General features: G+C 33.4%; 1 pseudogene; it reads right to left on the minus strand.

Annotated features, from left to right (window-relative positions):
* Positions 1 to 682: 682 nt before the first annotated feature.
* Positions 683 to 7,341, minus strand: LOC115974051 (annotated as a pseudogene).
* Positions 7,342 to 18,395: the final 11,054 nt, after the last annotated feature.

Raw genomic sequence — 18,395 nt, forward strand, 5'->3', positions numbered from 1 at the left:
TATATATATATATATATATAATTAGTATTAGTAGAAGGAATTGAGGAAATGCAAATTACTAAATATAATATATATATATATATATAAAAGTGCCCTAAAATTGATTTTTTTTTAAAAATTATTAAATATAAAATATATTTTAAATATATATTAAATATGGGTGGGTCGGGTTGGGTTTGGCGGGTTTGTAATTTTACGACCCAAACCCAACCCGACCCGCTATAATAATTTTTTTGGTAACCCAACCCAACCCACCAAGCCTTAAAAACCGACCCGACCGGTTGGGTCAGGTTTGGCGGGTCGATGGGTTTTCTGCACACCCCTAGAACCTATTCAGCCAAAAAAAAAAAAAAAAAGTTTTGCACCACCCAATGTCTTTCTTGAGAGCCACGTACGCCACCACCCTCATGGCCTCACCCTGTGGCCTGTTTCGTTTTCTTCGTGGTCCATTGAAAGCGGAACGATCCGACCTGTTTGACCGTGAAACAAACGTCTTTTCAACAATTGAATTTTTTTATTAATTTTTGTTTAGAATAAAAAAGGAGTCTTCAGTATTGATTATCAATCCCACATCGCTGTGATAGTAAGAGCAATACCATATATATACCATTGAGGTCTTGATAAAGGCTATTTTTTTTTTTTTTTTTTTTTTTTTTTTGGTAAATAAGAGCTTTAGCTTACATTAAAAATTAGAGTTGAGGCAGAGCCTCTCAAAGTACATGCCAATAGAGTCATAATACAAAAGTATAGATATGCCCATTGGGGGATCATCATAAATCCTAAAATCTTGTTTTTGAGTAGCTCCCTCCTTTGTCAAAAAGTCTGCACACTGGTTTGCCTCCCTAAAACAGTGTCTGATCTTAACTCTAGGCATCTTCTCCATGAGGTACCTGCACTCCGAAATGAGCACAGAGTGAACAGTGTTAATACTAGTACTTACCACCACCTAATCAGCCACAACTTTAGCATCAATCTCAATCTCCACCGCCTGCATCCCCATTGAGTAACAGATCCGCAGTCCATCTCTTAAGGCCCATAACTTGATAAAGGCTATCAATTTGAGTACAAGTACAACAACTCAAATCACTTAATTCATATCCAATATCATAGGAAACTATATAAAAACTCCTACCACGAAACTTTACTGGTCTACATGCACACGTTCTATAAGTCTACGTGCATAACTTTATTGGTCAACAGTACTTTCCAATTTCCAATCCGAAAAATTGTCCACATACTTAGGACTGTGGAGTTTATAGACTCAGCATACTTTATTACGTCTTGTCAAATCGCAATTCTCATAACGGTTGGTCCGATAAGTGTCGGACCTACGGAGGCGTTGAATAAAAATGGCGCATTGACACAAATAGTTGTATATGACCCTTTTGACAAGAAAGTACATCCGATGCTTCCTTCGTTGGCAGCGCGACTATCGTAGGAATGTGAATCTCACATTTTGGAGAAAAACTCATTCACAGTATTCATACACATTGTATTTTTATAAATTGAAAATGTGCTCATGTGTGATGGGCACACATTAGTAAAATTTTAAATGAATGGTCCGATTAATGTGTGTCCTAAGGGCACACAATAAACCTTTCATTTTTGGAAAAAGTTTGTAGACAATTGAAAAAGTATTGACAGTTTTTTCAATTTCAAGAAAATGTTTCCAAAAATGGAAGGTTTAATGTATGCCCTTAGGACACATATTAACCGGACCCTTCATTTAAGATTTTGCTAATGTGTGCCCTAAGGGCACACAATAATTAACAATTTTTGGAAAAAATTTCTTGAGAATTGAAAAAATATTGACAGCTTTTTTAATTTTTGAGAAAATATTTCTAAAAATAGAAGACTTAATGTGTGTACTTAGGACACACATTATCCGGATCCTTTCATTTAAAGCATATTGTGCGAAAGAAACACTGCCTCTAACATTTATGGAGCCCACAAACTTCTAAGTGGCCTCCTTTCCATATATAAATTTTGTATGTCAGTCTACTTTGCACAATCCTTGAATTAGCTCCCATTCGGAACAAAACTAACCAAGTTTATATCAGGCTTAAGCCTGTTTATTACGCCATTTAAGCATGTGAGCCCCCTTCCTCAAAAAAAATGCATGTGAGCCCCAAATAGAACTTGAGCAGTGGGTAGTTACTTGTTTAGTCTTACAGATTATTCTTTAGGGCCTTATAATAGAAAATACTTCATATTTGTTACCAAAAATAAATCCAGTCCTCCCCTGGGCTTTTGAAACACACACCCCCCCCCCTCCCAACTTAATGAACTATTTCAAGTTTTCAACATGGTTTGGAGGAATAATTTATAATTCTTATAAATAAATCTTGCTTTAAGTTGAAAATTACAATGTTAACTCCCTTCCCCAATTCTACAGATAAAACATAAAATTTGAATACAGCTTCCATGTTCTAGATACAAAAATTAAAAACTATAATGTTATTGGCAAACTCATTTCATGATGGGAATCTGCGACAATGCAGAATGGGCAGAAAGGCCCGCACATATGATTGATTATGTGAGGATCAGCTTGTGCAGAAACTTTGTCGTCTTTGATGCTTGATAGAAGAACCTGTTCGTTTTCTTGTCTTTGTAACACCGCGTGACCATGATCCTCCCATGTAAAACACAATGGGTACATGTACAGCTATAAAGTTTATAGCATTCACTTCTTTCAGTATCATGCTGCAAAGAAACAGTAAATTAGTTTGTTTCATATTCATAAGAGAAAATTACTCCAGAACCAGAAGCCAATAATTATATTGGTTAAGAAATCGTAAATGTATAGGAGTACTGACTTGATAGCTTTAAATTCTGAATCAATTTCTCCGCCATAATTCTCTGCTGCACCCCACTCAAAGATTCCGAGTTCATAATTGCATTAGCAACAACTATGACTGTAGATGGAGGAGAGGAGGCATTGACCTGCAATTCAATAAGATATTATAAGAATAGTATCAAGATAGCTCAGTTATAGTGGCACCATCTGTAGTCTCCAATGTCTGCGGTTCAAACTTTACCCCCAAGTGCCTCTCGCTGAAAGTGATAAATTATGGTTCTAGTACAAAAAACTGTTTCTCCACACAAAAATTGGAGGTAAGACCTTTTACTAAATTACCTCTCCCAAACACCACTAAAGTGAGAGTTTAATACACTGGGTACAAACTTAATTAAAAGAATAATATTAGGAAGTGTCCTTAATAAAGGTTATTAATTTTCAGGCAACAAGGTTGCAACATAAAACAGTTTGGAAAAATTACATTTTAAATATATTTCAGGGGTGTAACAGATTAAACCTTAACCCATTTAAGTGTAATGACATTGTGTTTGGGGTTTTAATATAGGGTAAGGCTTCAATTTATCACCATTCCAAACCTCGGGGTTTAATTTGATACACCCACGAACCTATAAGGTTTAAAATGTAAGTTTTCCAAACAGTATTTGTGTAGTCCTTACAGGGGCCTCAAGCCCATAACAAGAGAAGGTCATAATCTCATAGACTAAAAAAATTGGAAACTGGTGACTGTCTAACCCAACTACAAATAGGAGGGCCTCAAGAACAGGATGTATACCCAAACACGGCCATTTAAGCCAACTGCTGTCTCAAAGGAAAGCTTCTTCCCCAAAGCATCGAGAACTGGACATGTTGGTGAGCTCAGGAGCCTAGAGACAAGAGATGTATCAATGTATCATTATAGCATAGATAAAATCTCAAGCTTTATAACTATGCTATATAGTGGGGTGCATAAGTTATGTTTTCCCATCAAAAGGAGGGGGGCAATAGATCTATATAGTTACCATGAGTTCAGGCACATATCTATATTTTAAAAAGATCTGTCAAATATCAAATATGAATTAAAGGGGGAGAAAAATTCTCACATTCTTGACAGACCAGTTGAAGATTCAAACATGTAGCCATCTTTAAGTTGGCCAAATTCTGCCGCTTTCCCACTGGCTGTATAATACAAAACAAGGTAATGAAAAGGTCAAGAGATGGCCCAAAAAATCAAATCAACTAGGAACCTTGGAAACTAATAAAAGTCAGAAACATGACAGATATATGTGGGGGTACATCAAACAAAATAAATAAATAATTAGAAACCAACCATCAGTGCATGACAACTCAGGATTCATGCCAGGGTTTGCCTTCACGACCCGAACATAGAGCAAAGTACCTATCTGCAGCACATCACATTTACAAGAAGAAAAATATTGCAGAAGCAAACAAATAATTGATATAAGTCAATCATCATTTTCCACTTCGCAAAAATCAAGAGACAGAAATATTAGAGTAGAATCTGTCAATGATTTCAATGCTACAATCACCTTTCTTAATTTTTTTTTTTAATTAAAATTTTTTAAAGAGTATATATTTTAATCCACGACAAAGAACTGACTATGGTGTACAGCTAGCTCTTACAGCAGTCAAACAAGGAAAAAAACTGGTCATGCCATTAACTTATTACCAAATACAATTCAGAAGAAAAGTGTAGCTTTTTTCCTTTAATTTCAAAATTAAGAAGATTAATTTCTTTTTAGAAGGAACCGGGATAGTGTTGAAAGAAATGAATCTAGCAAGTATAAGATGTAGAAGCCATATCTAGTTTACAGCTTCAACAATCTTATCCGTTGGAAAAAGGATCCTGTGAAATCAAAGGGGCAATACCACAAGAAGTGGAACCATGTTTCCAATAGTCAAGAGACGTGTAAAACTAATTCTAAAAGATCTACACAGAGTTGAAGACGTTTATGCTTTTAACTAGTTCAAGAAGATCCATGACATCATCCATATATTGCAGGCAAGCCACCGGCAGCAAAATGAAGACTAACTACTCTGTTTTCCTTGGATTGGTAAGTAACATATACACCCAGTGAGCCTTTAACTCACAATATCAGGACCATTTGAGCTAGAGCTCATTGGCAGCAAAATCAAGACCACTATTCAGGTTGCCTTCAGTGGTATGAGTGAGAAATATTGGTTTTCTTTCTCTTAAGAAAGACCTAGAAGAAGCAACTTTGAGTTTAGAATACCTCTCAGCCTTCTCCCCCTATGTGTTACAATCTAAAGAAAAATAATATAAGATGTAGGAGAACACAACGAATTGACTTCCCAGGCAATATGCATATGATGATGCATGGGTACATGATGTATCCATAATTAAACTAAAGAATGGACAACCTTGTCTTTGCAATTAACATATAACCATGACCTTAGACTTTCACACACCTCAAACTTTGGTATGTTTCTTCTAGTTCCTCCAAATGCAAGCACAGGCAAAAATGCCAATCCAGGTCCTTTTATGTCCACAAGAAAGTTCTGCAAGTGATGGACAAAAAGATCATAGAAAGTTGTTCTAAAGTTCATAAAAATGCATAAAACTTTTTGACAATGGGTAATTTTATGTCCAAGAAAGGTATTATAAAGAAATTCAATGCAAAACACCAGTGATTTACATAAAGAGAGAGTATTCACTTGGAACTTGGAAGCATACTTCAAATTGTGGCCAACCCTAGCTAATAGGATCCATACCCGACCCCAAATTTTAGGGACTAAGGTTTTGTTGTTGTTGTGTCTGTCTGTCTGTCTATCTATCTATCTATCATACCCGACCCCAAATTTTTGGGACTAAGGCTTTGTTGTTGTTGTGTCTGTCTGTTTGTCTGTCTATCTATCTATCTATCTATCATACTCGACCCCAAATTTTAGGGACTAAGGCTTTGTTGTTTTTGTGTCTGTCTATCTATCTATCTATCTATCTATCTATCTATCTATCTCATTCATTCTAAAATTCAGATCCATTCAAATCTCCACCTCAACAATGGTACCCCCTTTCTAAAAATACAGCAATATATATCATCATCAAGGTTGGGATGTCCAACTTGCAGCACACACACAACACAATTTTTATTTTTTAAAAAACATACATAGATTCATAGGTAGACAGACACTACGAGTAACTTTTTTAAGTCTTCAGAAAAGGAATTCAATCTCTACAGAGTTAAGAACAACTGCTATAATTTCAAGAAATTCATAAATAAACTAGGGTTACATAGATGGTAACAATTAAGGGAAAAAATGGCTGCTTTGATTTTAAAAGCAACAAAGCTAGAATAGGAAGAAGTTTCTACTAGCAATGGAGGATCAATAATACCAAAGTCAATGATGTAATCAAGTAAAATTTCTTACATCCGCTTTAGAGTCCACCACAATTCCAAGAACAGAATCTCCTGCATGAGGCACATACTGTACAAAATAACAAGTTCACAACATTAAAAGAAGAGGAAAAAAAAGAAAAATAGAAACTATTTGAAAGCCATGTAAAGAAACTACAACATTTTTTTTTTTGATTAGTATGCGAAGGAACTAAAGCAATATGAACACTCTAGAGATCAATGTCACCCAATCTAATTGAAAGAATCAAAACACCACTAAGAATACCACATAAAAAAGAAAACTATCCATTTTGAATACAGGGTTGTAACAATCACCAGTGAGCACATAACCTAAAACAATTCAAAATTAGTCTCAACTTCATAGACACTTTATTTGGGATGCCATACCTGTGTCGTAATGGTGTCTTATCTGCCGTATCATGTTATAATTTTTCAATGTCTGTGCATCCTAGATGGCTAGACTAATGCCTACTAGAATACATTGCAATTCCAAGTACCATCAGAATGAAAAATACACAATAGGTAAGGTATCTGGCTATCGAATTATAAAAAAAAAAAGAAGAAGCTTACACAACATTAAGAATCATAATAAGGTAACAATACACTAGGACATGTAAAAATCAAAGCTTGTTACATATCAAGTAAGGATAAAAGATTCACTTATTTTGTTGAAACTCAGCATACAGTATAATACAACACTCACCCTTTTCTAGGAGCTTTCAACCCAATATTTGTTTGGCTTTGAGAACCTGAGCTTCCCAGCCTTCATGACAGAAATAGCATCACAATCCTGGAAATTTACCCAAGATGAATGCCAATCAAAATTTTATAGGAAGAATAAAAAGCAATAAATTTTACCCCTTTGAATTCTCTATCTCATTCAAGTAAAAAAAAAAAAAAAAAAAAAAAAACCTTAGGCAAAGAACAGACCTGTCGGAGACCACCACCTAGTTTTAAGGTTTGGTTAGTCATGTTTGAGAGATCGAGAACGACATCGCCTGGTACCTAAAGCACCCACCAAAAAAATAAAATTGGTTAATTGGGTCACTGTTTGTAACTGGTGAGAAGGTTATAGAGAGAAGGAGAAGATGCACTTACGACTAACTGGTCGACAAAACTCGTTGGTGAACTGGTGGGTTTGTCTTCCATTGTACACTTTTTAGAGAAAAGCCGCCGCGATTGTGTTTTATTTTTGTGGTTTAAGAATCAATCAGTGATCAGAAATTGGGGTGGTGGGGGTGTGAGAGCATAAAGAAGAAAGAAGAGTGTAGGGAATTTTGTTCTTTGAAGTTTGAACACGGCAAGTCGTGTGTGAGGACCTAAACAATGGACATCCTAAAACTACTTTGGCGCAGTGGTGAGCTGTGTGGCAAACGACATGTCGTTTAGCAGTTGCTTTGGTAATTTATACCTCAAAAAGCAACTACAAAAATCACAATTACAAAAAGCTAAATCAAACTCATCCTTAATCTTGATTCTGTGACATTTGCTTTGCTTGATTTGTAACACTCTCCCCTCAAGATGAAACATATATGTTGTGTGTGCCCATCTGGTAGTGGATAGGATATCAGCTAGCTAGTGATGTGAAGTAACATGAAGGGTATGAATTACAACTGCTAAGTGGCAATTGATTTCAATGTGAAGTGTAACTTAGTTGTCACAGAAAAGTAGGGAAGCGAAATGTGTAAATCTTGAAGGATTACATCCAAGTAATCTTAAATTCAGCTTCAACTAATGATTTGTTTTTGTAATTTTAAGAGACAAGAGAGTTACTAAGGGATGAACAATACCCTGTTGTGGATCTCTTGGTATTAGGGCATTCGGCTCAATCTAAATTAGTGAAGCTTTTAATAGTAAAGAGCCTAAGTTGGTTCATGAATTGGCTTAGTCTGTGGACTGAGAAGCTCAAATCTAGCTTGATGAGAGTAAAATATAACATCATTAGGTCACCATCTTTACTTGGTAAGTTTGAGATTGCTAGCCATAAGTATATCATTCACATAAACAATCAAGGCAAAGAAAGTGTTCCCTTTTGTTCTAATGAATAATGAATAATTAGATTTGGAGTTAAACATTTTTTATTTTTTTATTTTAAAATTCAATAGTTATAATGAGACAGGATTTGAACCCTAAATGTCATAGACACATCATGAGAAATGAAATACTAACTAATTGAGTTACAAAACTATTGGTTAACAAATTTGTTTATCTTTCATTTTTGAGTCTATATTTAAAAATTTGTGAAAAATGCATTAATTGGTTGTTGTAGCTTTGTATCACCTAAGTTATTTTTTTTAAAAAAAAGTGTTTATACAAATCACACACTTTGCACTAGGGGTGTTAATGTTCAACCCAACCTGTGAACACGACACGAACCCAACATGAGTTTTTGCGGTTTAGGGTTGGGCCTTAGTGGGTTTGGGTCGGGTCTTAGCGGGTTTGGGTCATAAATGGGTTGACTCGAAAGCAGCATGATAAGAAACGAGTCATAAGGGAGTCAACTTGCATGACCTGCAATAGACATGTTTGATATGCTAATTTATTTGTGTCAACCTAAAATGACCAATTTAAAACAACCTGTTTAACTTGTATAACAAACAAATATTCATTTTATTTTACATTTGTCAAATACCTTTTATATCTAACCTATATTTTAAACTCAAAATGAGAAGCCAGTAATTACAAAAAACTTATAATTTGAAAGTGAAACTTTACAAATTTTATGTATCCTAATATAATTGGAAATTGAACTTTATTATTTTGAAAACTTAAAGTGTATGCACTACTTTTGAGATGTCAAAATTTTTTTTTTTTTAGATGGATGTTATATTTAATATTAAACAAGTTGAAATGGGTTGTGTCACATTGTTGTCAACCCAACACGACATGTTTATTAAGCGTGTTAAGTGGGTCGAGTCAGGTCATCCCACCTCATTAACGGGTCGGATTAAGATTGAAGGATCATGACATGATTATTAAATGGTTGGATTAGGGTTGAACTATTTAGTAGAATACCCCTACCTCGACTTGCTAACCCAAATTGACACATCTACTTTGCATTCATGTTGCCAACAACACACCGACATCTGACGTGGTTTGGCAGGGTCTCGGGTAGTCGGGATTGGTCTGAAGAAAGAGAAAAAAATGATAAAAAGAAGAGATAGAAAGAGAGCCAGAGAAAAAAAAAAAAAAAAAAAAAAAAAAAAAGCTGGGCGGTGGCATTATTTACAAAATTTTCATGGCCTATTTCTTGAAAACAACTGAAATCATTTAAATAAACGTTTTCAATTTTGGTGTTTGCATTATTTAGACAAGTTTTCAAAAATTTCAATCAAACAAGATTTAAGTGGGACTCACCACATTTTATATTTAACACTTTCGGTATAGGTCGGTCATTTTTTCTCTGCAAATTTTCTACCGAGTCTTATCTCAAATCTTAGTTGAGTCTTTACCATTTGCTACAGAGAGTCTATGCTTCTCAAAAGACAAATGATTCCCAACACTTTCGATAGCTGGGTCAATCCACAGTTATTTATTATTTCCTCACAGATCCTCTTTGACTCCTTCTCCCTCAAATTCGTCGCTATCGATTGCTGGGCCTAGTTTCTATCACTTTGCCATACTTTTGCATTTCCTTCATCAGCATAGACCCTTCAGTTTTGAGTTTCTACTTCGTTCTGGTTTGGGTATATTATACAATGTACGTGACAACTTTACTAGATTAATATATTTGTGAAGTAAATTGTTGTGCAAATAGCACCCCAGGATTCAAATCAATAATAGTAAATAAGCGAAAATTAAATAACAAGCACACACAAAGAACACAAGAATTTACGTGATTCGGCAAACTGCATACCTCCACGGAGACGACAGAGAAATTTCACTATAAAAATAGGGAGATACAATAGTGCAAAAGAACACTCTCAAGAAACCCAATTCCCAATACACCCTAGCACTCTTTCACAGAAACAATAAGAATAGAAGCTGACTGCCTCTCTTTTCTCTATTTTCTCTCATGCGGCTGCTGCTCACTAGGTTAATTAGAATAATCTCTATTTCCCTACAACTCAAACCTAATATATATATATATATATATATATATATATTATAGGCCGGCTATTACTAGGAGATACATTCCTAGTTGTATTCGGTCATCCTTGACCGACTTACTAGCAATGGGCTTGGGCTTCAGTGGCAATTCAAGCCACCCACGTCAACATAAATAATTATTGGTTGCTTTTTAATGACAGTTTTTACATAACTCAAATGTGTATATACATGTTCATCCAATCAGTTTTTTTATTTTTATTTTTTATTTTTAGAAACAGATCATCCTTAATATTATTAATGTGCTGGTAAATTAGTAGCAACTGCATTATCCAAGTCTAGTGAAACAAACTCCATTTAGACAAACAAAGAGAAAAAAAAAAGTCTTATTCTCTAGGTTAAGACACATGTAATTGCATTACGTTGCCTCATAACATGAGAGAAAAAGAAACTCCACAAAGAGCTAACAAAGGATAGAGTATCTCTAAGTAAGTGACCAAAGGAAGATAACAACATATCTCCTTTTTTGTAAAGCCCTGATGCCAATCTCTGAGTCACCTTCAGAGTGGGATTGATGTAATCCTATAATTCCTAAACAAATTTCACTACATGCTTTGCAGCTAGCAATTCCAGAATCTCAATTGGTTTATGGATCTTTTCAGATAGAGCAGACATAAGCTCACCAAGGGAGTTTCGGACAACATTAATCCCAATCCTAACTTCGTCACTTTCATCAAACATGGTGCCATTGAAATTTGTTTTGAACTCATCGGCCATTTCCTGATGGGAGGTTTACCTCGTGGTTGTCCTCGACTAGATCGAGTTGAACATTTGGAGAGGGTTATGAACTGATTCTTGAAATTTACTAATTGGTTGGGTGGTTTCCTTCAGTCAAATTTACTAATTTGTTTCATTCCTTCAGTTTAGGTTATTTTATTTTAATTTATTATTTATTTTATTTATGTGCTGGCTTTTCTCAAAGAAAGAAGTTTGTTTCCAATTTCAAATTGAGTCATGTTAGATTTTTACCTTGTATTGGAGTCCTATTGATATTGGGGCTAGCTATGGTACAAATATGATTTAGTGAGTCTAGAATGTTGCTATTTGATGGTGGTTTGGACTCTGTCCTTTTTGTCTACAATTGTTCTACTATTACACATTTTACCATGACTTTTACCACAATGACATATGTGTGATTGTGATTGGTAAACAGTTAATTTCATGTTGACTTCTTACTTTTTCTTCGCTATTCATAATTGCACATATCACACATCAAAATTATGGTAAAAATTATGACACAAAAGTTATATCCATAGAGTCGTATAAGATTATCACTTCGTTGAGTCTCTCAGTGTGCCGCAACAAATAGTATCGAGATATCTCTTTGGTATTGATACGACTTTTGTTTTTGGTTTATGTGTAAATTTGTTTGGTACTCTTCTCTTTGATTTATGCTTTGTGGCAATTTTTGTATTTGGCTTTGGTTTGTTAATTAGTTTGTGTTAGAAATCTCTTTGAAGGTGTTGTGTATAAATTTTTTTTTCTTTGTTTTAGGTGCAGTCCCTAATCTTTATATTTTTAGGGAGAGCTATTTTTGTATATTTGAGATTTGGATTATGTGAGTGTGTCTCTAGTAAATTCTTAGTATTCATCCAATTTATTAGCAAAACTTTTTGTTCCTCGTCGCCTGTAAACATAACCCAAATGCTAAACCATGTAAATTCTTAGTATTTTTTTTTTTTTTTTTTGTAGGTGGTTGTTTATTTTCGGGTTTTCTTTGTTCCTATTATTTATTTTTGAAAATTTTTCTCAAGCCAATAATATTTTTACAACCATTTGAGCTTCCACCATTTACAACAAATTGGTACTGTAGCCAAGGTTCACTAACTAGAAATTTGAATTTGTTCTCTTTGGAGATTTTATTGATTGGTTTGTAGATTTGATTATTGGGAAAAATTTCAAGTGAGTCCTCAACAAAATCTTTGGCGGAGTACTCTGCAAAACCTTGGCAATGTCCTTCGGAAATGCTTAAGTAGATGGGACTATGGGCTCTAATGCCAAATTTGAAGTAGAGAGACTTGATGAAATGTACAAGTTTGGCATGTGACATTGTGAAGTTCTAATGATACTCAAGTTTCATTATATTTGTACATTATATTTAGATCATTATCAAATATAAAATAATAATACTCAATATACTAACAAATTTATAACATAAGTCATAGCAACTTTCATTCGAAAGAGAAAAAAAAATCACAAATCACAAATCACAAGTCACAATTAACATTAACATAAATTATATTATATAGGTCATTTACTAACAAAAACTAACATAAATACTTCAATTAAATGAAGAAAAAATAAATAAAACCCAAATCAATGATATGAGCGGCTAGACTTATAAAGTAGGGATGTTTATTAAACAGTATGATCGCACCAAAACCGCCCACAAAGTGAAGTAATAGCAATGTGCCGCATTGTGTGGTGCAATGTGCAGTTTTATGATAAGAAAATCATAAAAAACGGCACCGCATCCGTATATATTTATTTTATAATAATAATAATAATAATAATAATTTACTATTATATGAAGTATGTGACCAGCCTAGTGTTAGTGCATTCCAATTTAATGTTAAAATGACTTCATTTTGGTTAAATACAAAATCAAAAGTTCAAAATATAAGTCTTTGCTCTATCTCACATCTCGCTCTCACAAAATTAAAAGTTAAAAAATTTAATATATATATATATATATATATTTGTTTTGTATATACTATATATTTGTGGTACTTTTAGTTTATAGTCAATTTGTCATAAATTTTGTTTCTCTTGTACATATTTGTGTTACTTTTTTGTTACACAAGTTATATATTTTTAAGAAACTTAATATCATATTGTCATGAGTATTAATAGTAAATTAGAAATTGGTCGCAACATTTTGAAAAATATACCATCCCAAAACTGACTAAATTGCACATTATACATCATATCGAACCGAACCGTGAACATCCCTGTTAAAGAGTGAAAGTAAGAGAGACTTACCAGCTTGAGCTTTGGCGGTCGACTGTCAACAATAGGATGGGTGCAATCTGCGTCACTGGTCACCGATTTATGGCTGTAAGTGGGGAGTTGAATGATGTCGCAAGAGAAATAGAGTGAGAGTGAGCTAGCCAGCAGGTGTCCACAAATTTTTAATTATTTATTTTTATATATACGTACCCAAATTAAATCACGTCGCAACCTTGTCCTAGCTGTACTGTAATAATAATTTTTTTTTTTTTTTTTTGGCTTGATGCATATCCAATTTATTTGTACAACCCTCAACCCGTTTCGGACACAGGTATAGGTACTTTGTCAATTTTGCCATATCCTTTCATCATAGGTTTTGTATTAATTAGACACTTGAGGGGATTGCTAAGCGCAATGTCAATCAATGATAGGCCAACAAAGCCACAAATAAAAGAGTCCCTACATTATTTTCTTGGTAAAGATTAATGTGTTGTCCCAAATGCCTGGAAGAGGGTAGAGTATGCATCTCCTGCACTGATCGCCAATCTGGTATTTAGGTTGACTGTAGAATCTTAGACCTTAAAATCTATGAGAATCTTATTATTGTGCACTTGGCGTGAACCCATGCTTTAGCTTTTGAATTTGGCTACAACTCTGCTCATGGAATATTTACCGAAAATGTATGCTTGACTGCAAAGTCAAAAAGCAAACAGAGAGGTTTGTGTCAAAGACAAAGTATCTGTCTTTATTAGCATTAGTTGTTACCCTTTTAAAAATAATTTGTTTAGGACAATCAGTTTAATATATACATTTTGCTTAACTTTCGGTTGGCTATTAACTTCAGATGTAGAAACTTTCAAACCGATATGTCATCAACCAATGCATTATTACTGTTATGACAGACATGCATGCATCTCTGCAGCTTTTATAAGACGTTAGAAATTTAAATTCTACAATTAAATAAGAAAGTCTCCCCAGAACCTTTTATATAATGTGGTCAGGTAGTCAAATTTTGGACTACCCTCTAGCCTCTGCATTTCGACAGCCAACTCTTATAATCATTCCCTCCTCAACTATTTTATTTAAAAAAATACGTACTTTTTTTTTGGTAATTCAATAAAAGAAGATAACTCCAGATTGCTGTATTACCAAAAAACAAAAAGTATGTATTTTTTTAAAAAAGTATGTACTTTTTTAAAAATACATACAAATATTACTATGATATACTATTTTTCTGGGTTAAAAAAAGAGGTCCTATTGAGAGTTTCATATCTTACAAATGGTGTAGGCTTGTAAGGATTAGCAAGGCGGCTGGACTGCTGTATTCTGGGGACAACGTGCAAATATTATTTGTTTACTACATTTAATAAATTTGTAGACGGTGCATATTTTCTTAAGAGAATATAACTAGTTTGCACCTCAACCTTGCCACCTCTATTTGTAAATTTATTTTGTGTAAATTTCAAGAAAAAAAAAATCAGGTAATTAATATTTCTCTCTTATTTCCAAAATAAAATAAGAAACATTTTCTCAAAAAAAATTAAGAAAGATTTTCTATTCCATTTTCAAATGATGTTTGACTTATAAAAGAATTTTAGTCTATTAGTTAGTAATGATATACAAGTTAAAAGAAATACATAATCTTCTAAAAAAAAAAAAAAGTATTTAAACAATTTAATAGGGATATTAAAACTTAAGTTGAGTAGGTAGGGGGACAAAATTCATTAACAAATAAAGATATTAAGACTTTTTGGTGGGCACAATTGGCCACTGGGATCCCTTGCTCTTCTATTCGGATGTAGTATGTACGTTTTGAACTAAGCCAACTAGTAGGTTTCGGTTAACTCAATTAGTAAAGTTTTTGATGGTTGAATAAAAGATTTTGAGGTTTAATCTCTACCTATACAAAAAACCGATTGATGTCTTGGTCTGATAATAAAGAGCTATCATTAGGAGCAAATGCTATAAGTTGAAACTTTCTTAAAAAAAAGAAAAAAAGAAAAAAACCAATTAGATTATCAAAAACTACGCCAACTAAGATTAGTGTCTTTGCCTCAAGAAACTGATGAGTGATGATTCATCAATCTCTCTAGAACTTGGAACGCCGCTTTTAAGCCCTTGGTGGAGGTAGGATTTCAATTCAGAGAAAAAAATAATTTAAAAGACGATATTACAAAAATAATCTAAAAAAAAATTAATTGATATTAATAATAAAATAAACAAACAATTATGAACAACTGTAACTTATTTCTATCATTAGGTTGGTAATTAAAAATTTTCTTCTTAAAGAGGGATCCACATGAAGATGAAAACTATGTCACTAGTAGTGGTTTGTTTAAGGTAGGATATGTTTTGTGTTTTATTTTACAGTCAACCAGGAAACAATTTTCGATTGATCAACATTTTTCGTCATTCCAAACACTTGTAAATGTGGAAACTATTTTCTGTAAACAATTTTTAGCCTCATTTAAAACTTATTAACCAAACCTTGACCCCCACCTCCCATTGTCTACTACCCAACCACCACCCCTCACCCCACTAACGACCTCAGTCTATGGTGGCCGCGAGCTATCGCCACCACTAGGATCACAATTTTTTTTAATTAGGATATGTTTGAGAGATAAGAAATTGTGAGAAAGTAGTAGAAAATATATTTTCCGTGACATTATCAAATTTTAAGAATATAACTAAATACTTGAAAATATTTTAACTGTTAAACCAAAAGGTGGCATATGGCTTTTTTTTTTTTTTTTTTTTTTTTTTCATACGTGAGGAGCTGATATGTTTTAAGTGGGACTTGGGTATTACTACTTTGTTTTCCTTTTCCCTACTAGTAATTACAGAGGGGGCAAAGCCGCAAAGTTCAATAACTATGTCCCGAGACATAGACTTAAAATAACTTTTTAGAAGGAGTAAGGGGCCAATACCCCTCTCTTTGCCCAATCAGGGAAGATCTTTTCACTTGCCCTTTATTTTTGACAAAAAATCTAACTTACTGTTCATTTGGGAACAACTTATTTAGCTGAAACTGAAAATTTTTTGGTGAAAATACTATAGATAAAACTAAAAGGTAGCTAAAATAGTACAATAGAACCCATGAATAGTATCAAAAAGTGCAATAGAGCCAATGAATAGTAGCAAAAATAAGTTGAATAGTAAAAAAAACTGACTTTTTAAGTCACGCCAAACGCACACTAATTAGTGTCTGTTTGACAAAGATTATTTTTGCTAACTTTTTTTACTATTCAGCTTATTTTTACTATTATTCATGAGTTCCACTGCACTTTTTGGTACTATTCATAGGTTCTATTGTACTATTTCAGCGAACTTTTACATTTATTTACAATACTTTCAGTAAAAAGTTTTCAGTTTCAAAAAAATAAGCAGATTTCAAACGGACCTTTAACGACAAAAAGAGAATACCCTTTATATGCGCTTTTCCTTTTTTTATTTTTTATTTTTAACTTCATAAAGTCAAATTTTATTTTATAAAGTCATGAGCATAATTTATGTTCCCACTGTGCCCCTATTATTTTTTTAGCCGCAAAGACGAAACCAAAATTATGTTGTTTGTGGGTTCTATTTATCTCAACTGGTAAAGTCTTTGGTGATTAAAAAAGAGACTTGGGGTTCAATCACTGTTTACACCTAAAACTGATTGGTGTTTTGATCTAATGAGAAGAGCTATTATCAGGAGTAGACGCTATAAATTAAAACTCTAAAAAAAAATTACGTTGTCTATTCATGGGGGTGCAAAACGAAGAATTCATTTTCTACTCAAGACTGAGGGTCACTCTTCTTGTTTGCTTGATGGTCTCTTTTTCTCCAATTTTTATTTTTTATTTTTATTTATTTAAGTGTTAACAAATGTCTAGGCATTGGTTTATAAAATATTTTTTAATTTTTTTTATAAAAAACAAAAAATTATTTTTGACTTTTTTTTTTAATATTTTATATGAAAATAATATTAAACTTTCATAAAATGATCACTTAACAAATATACTACACTCATTAACGGAAACTTATTTGTTTTTATCAGTTTTTTGACATTTGTGAACTTCATGAGCCCAACATGCAGCAATCAGGGATTGAGTCAAGACTTGGAGTTAGGGGGGGAGGGGGGACGACTCTGCTGTTAGCTGTATGCGAGACGGCTCTGTCCTTTGAGTCTACTGCTTTACTACTAAAGATTTTTGTTTAAAATTTTTTAAATGGCCAAGTTGTTTGTTCTGGGTAAAATAGATTGATTGGGCTTAATTTTTTTAGTTTTATTATTGGTAATTTTTGTTGTCGGACTAATTTTTTTAGGCTTGTATATTTTATTTTAGATTTAATCTATTAATTTTTATGTCATTTAAAGGTGAAAAATGCTAAAACTACAAAATTTTTACAAATTGCTAATATGACAAGTGATTATTGATAAGTAAAAAGTGCTGCAAGTGTACGAACTAATAAGAATTTACTACCTCAATAGTTTGTATAAATGTTGTAAAAACGTTTTTGGCTATAACATTACTCTCAAAAGAATTGATGGCATATTAAGGGGGGCAAAGTGTAATTTTTTTGAATAAAATTGCTAATATTAGTACCTATTAATATAGTAATATTTTAAAAAAAATTTAGGGAGGCCATTGCCCCCCTAGTCCAATAACAGCTCCGTCCATGCTGCTGCAGCATAATCGGTATCTAGCTCTCTCTTCTTCTATAAAACGGCAGGTCTTTCTCTCTTTCTATCTCTCTCCTATATATATAGTCATCACTCATGAGTCATAACTCTGATCCTTATCTCCAGAAAAAATAGCTATAGCTCTAGCTCAAAGCTTCTCTCAGATTCAGTTAGAATAGATAGAATGGGACGTTCCATGCCCAAGCCTTTCTCATACGTACCTCCTCCTTTTAACGGGTAACAATATTAGCTATATAATAGTTATTCGATCACTCTTTTTTTAGGTCCTCCAATTTTGATACAATAATTGTCCTTTTTCTTTTTGTTGTAACAGCGAAGAAAAGTTGCTTATGCACCTTCAAATTTCTTTGGAAATAGTTCACCTCCTGATCCTGATTGTTGTGTTTATTAATGTACTACGCAAGTGTAAATGTAATTCCAATCCCAATAGTGGTGGTGGTGGTGGGCAAGGCCAAACGTC

This window comes from Quercus lobata, chromosome 2 (assembly GCF_001633185.2).
Source record: "Quercus lobata isolate SW786 chromosome 2, ValleyOak3.0 Primary Assembly, whole genome shotgun sequence".
In the NCBI taxonomy this organism is placed as follows: Eukaryota; Viridiplantae; Streptophyta; class Magnoliopsida; order Fagales; family Fagaceae; genus Quercus; species Quercus lobata.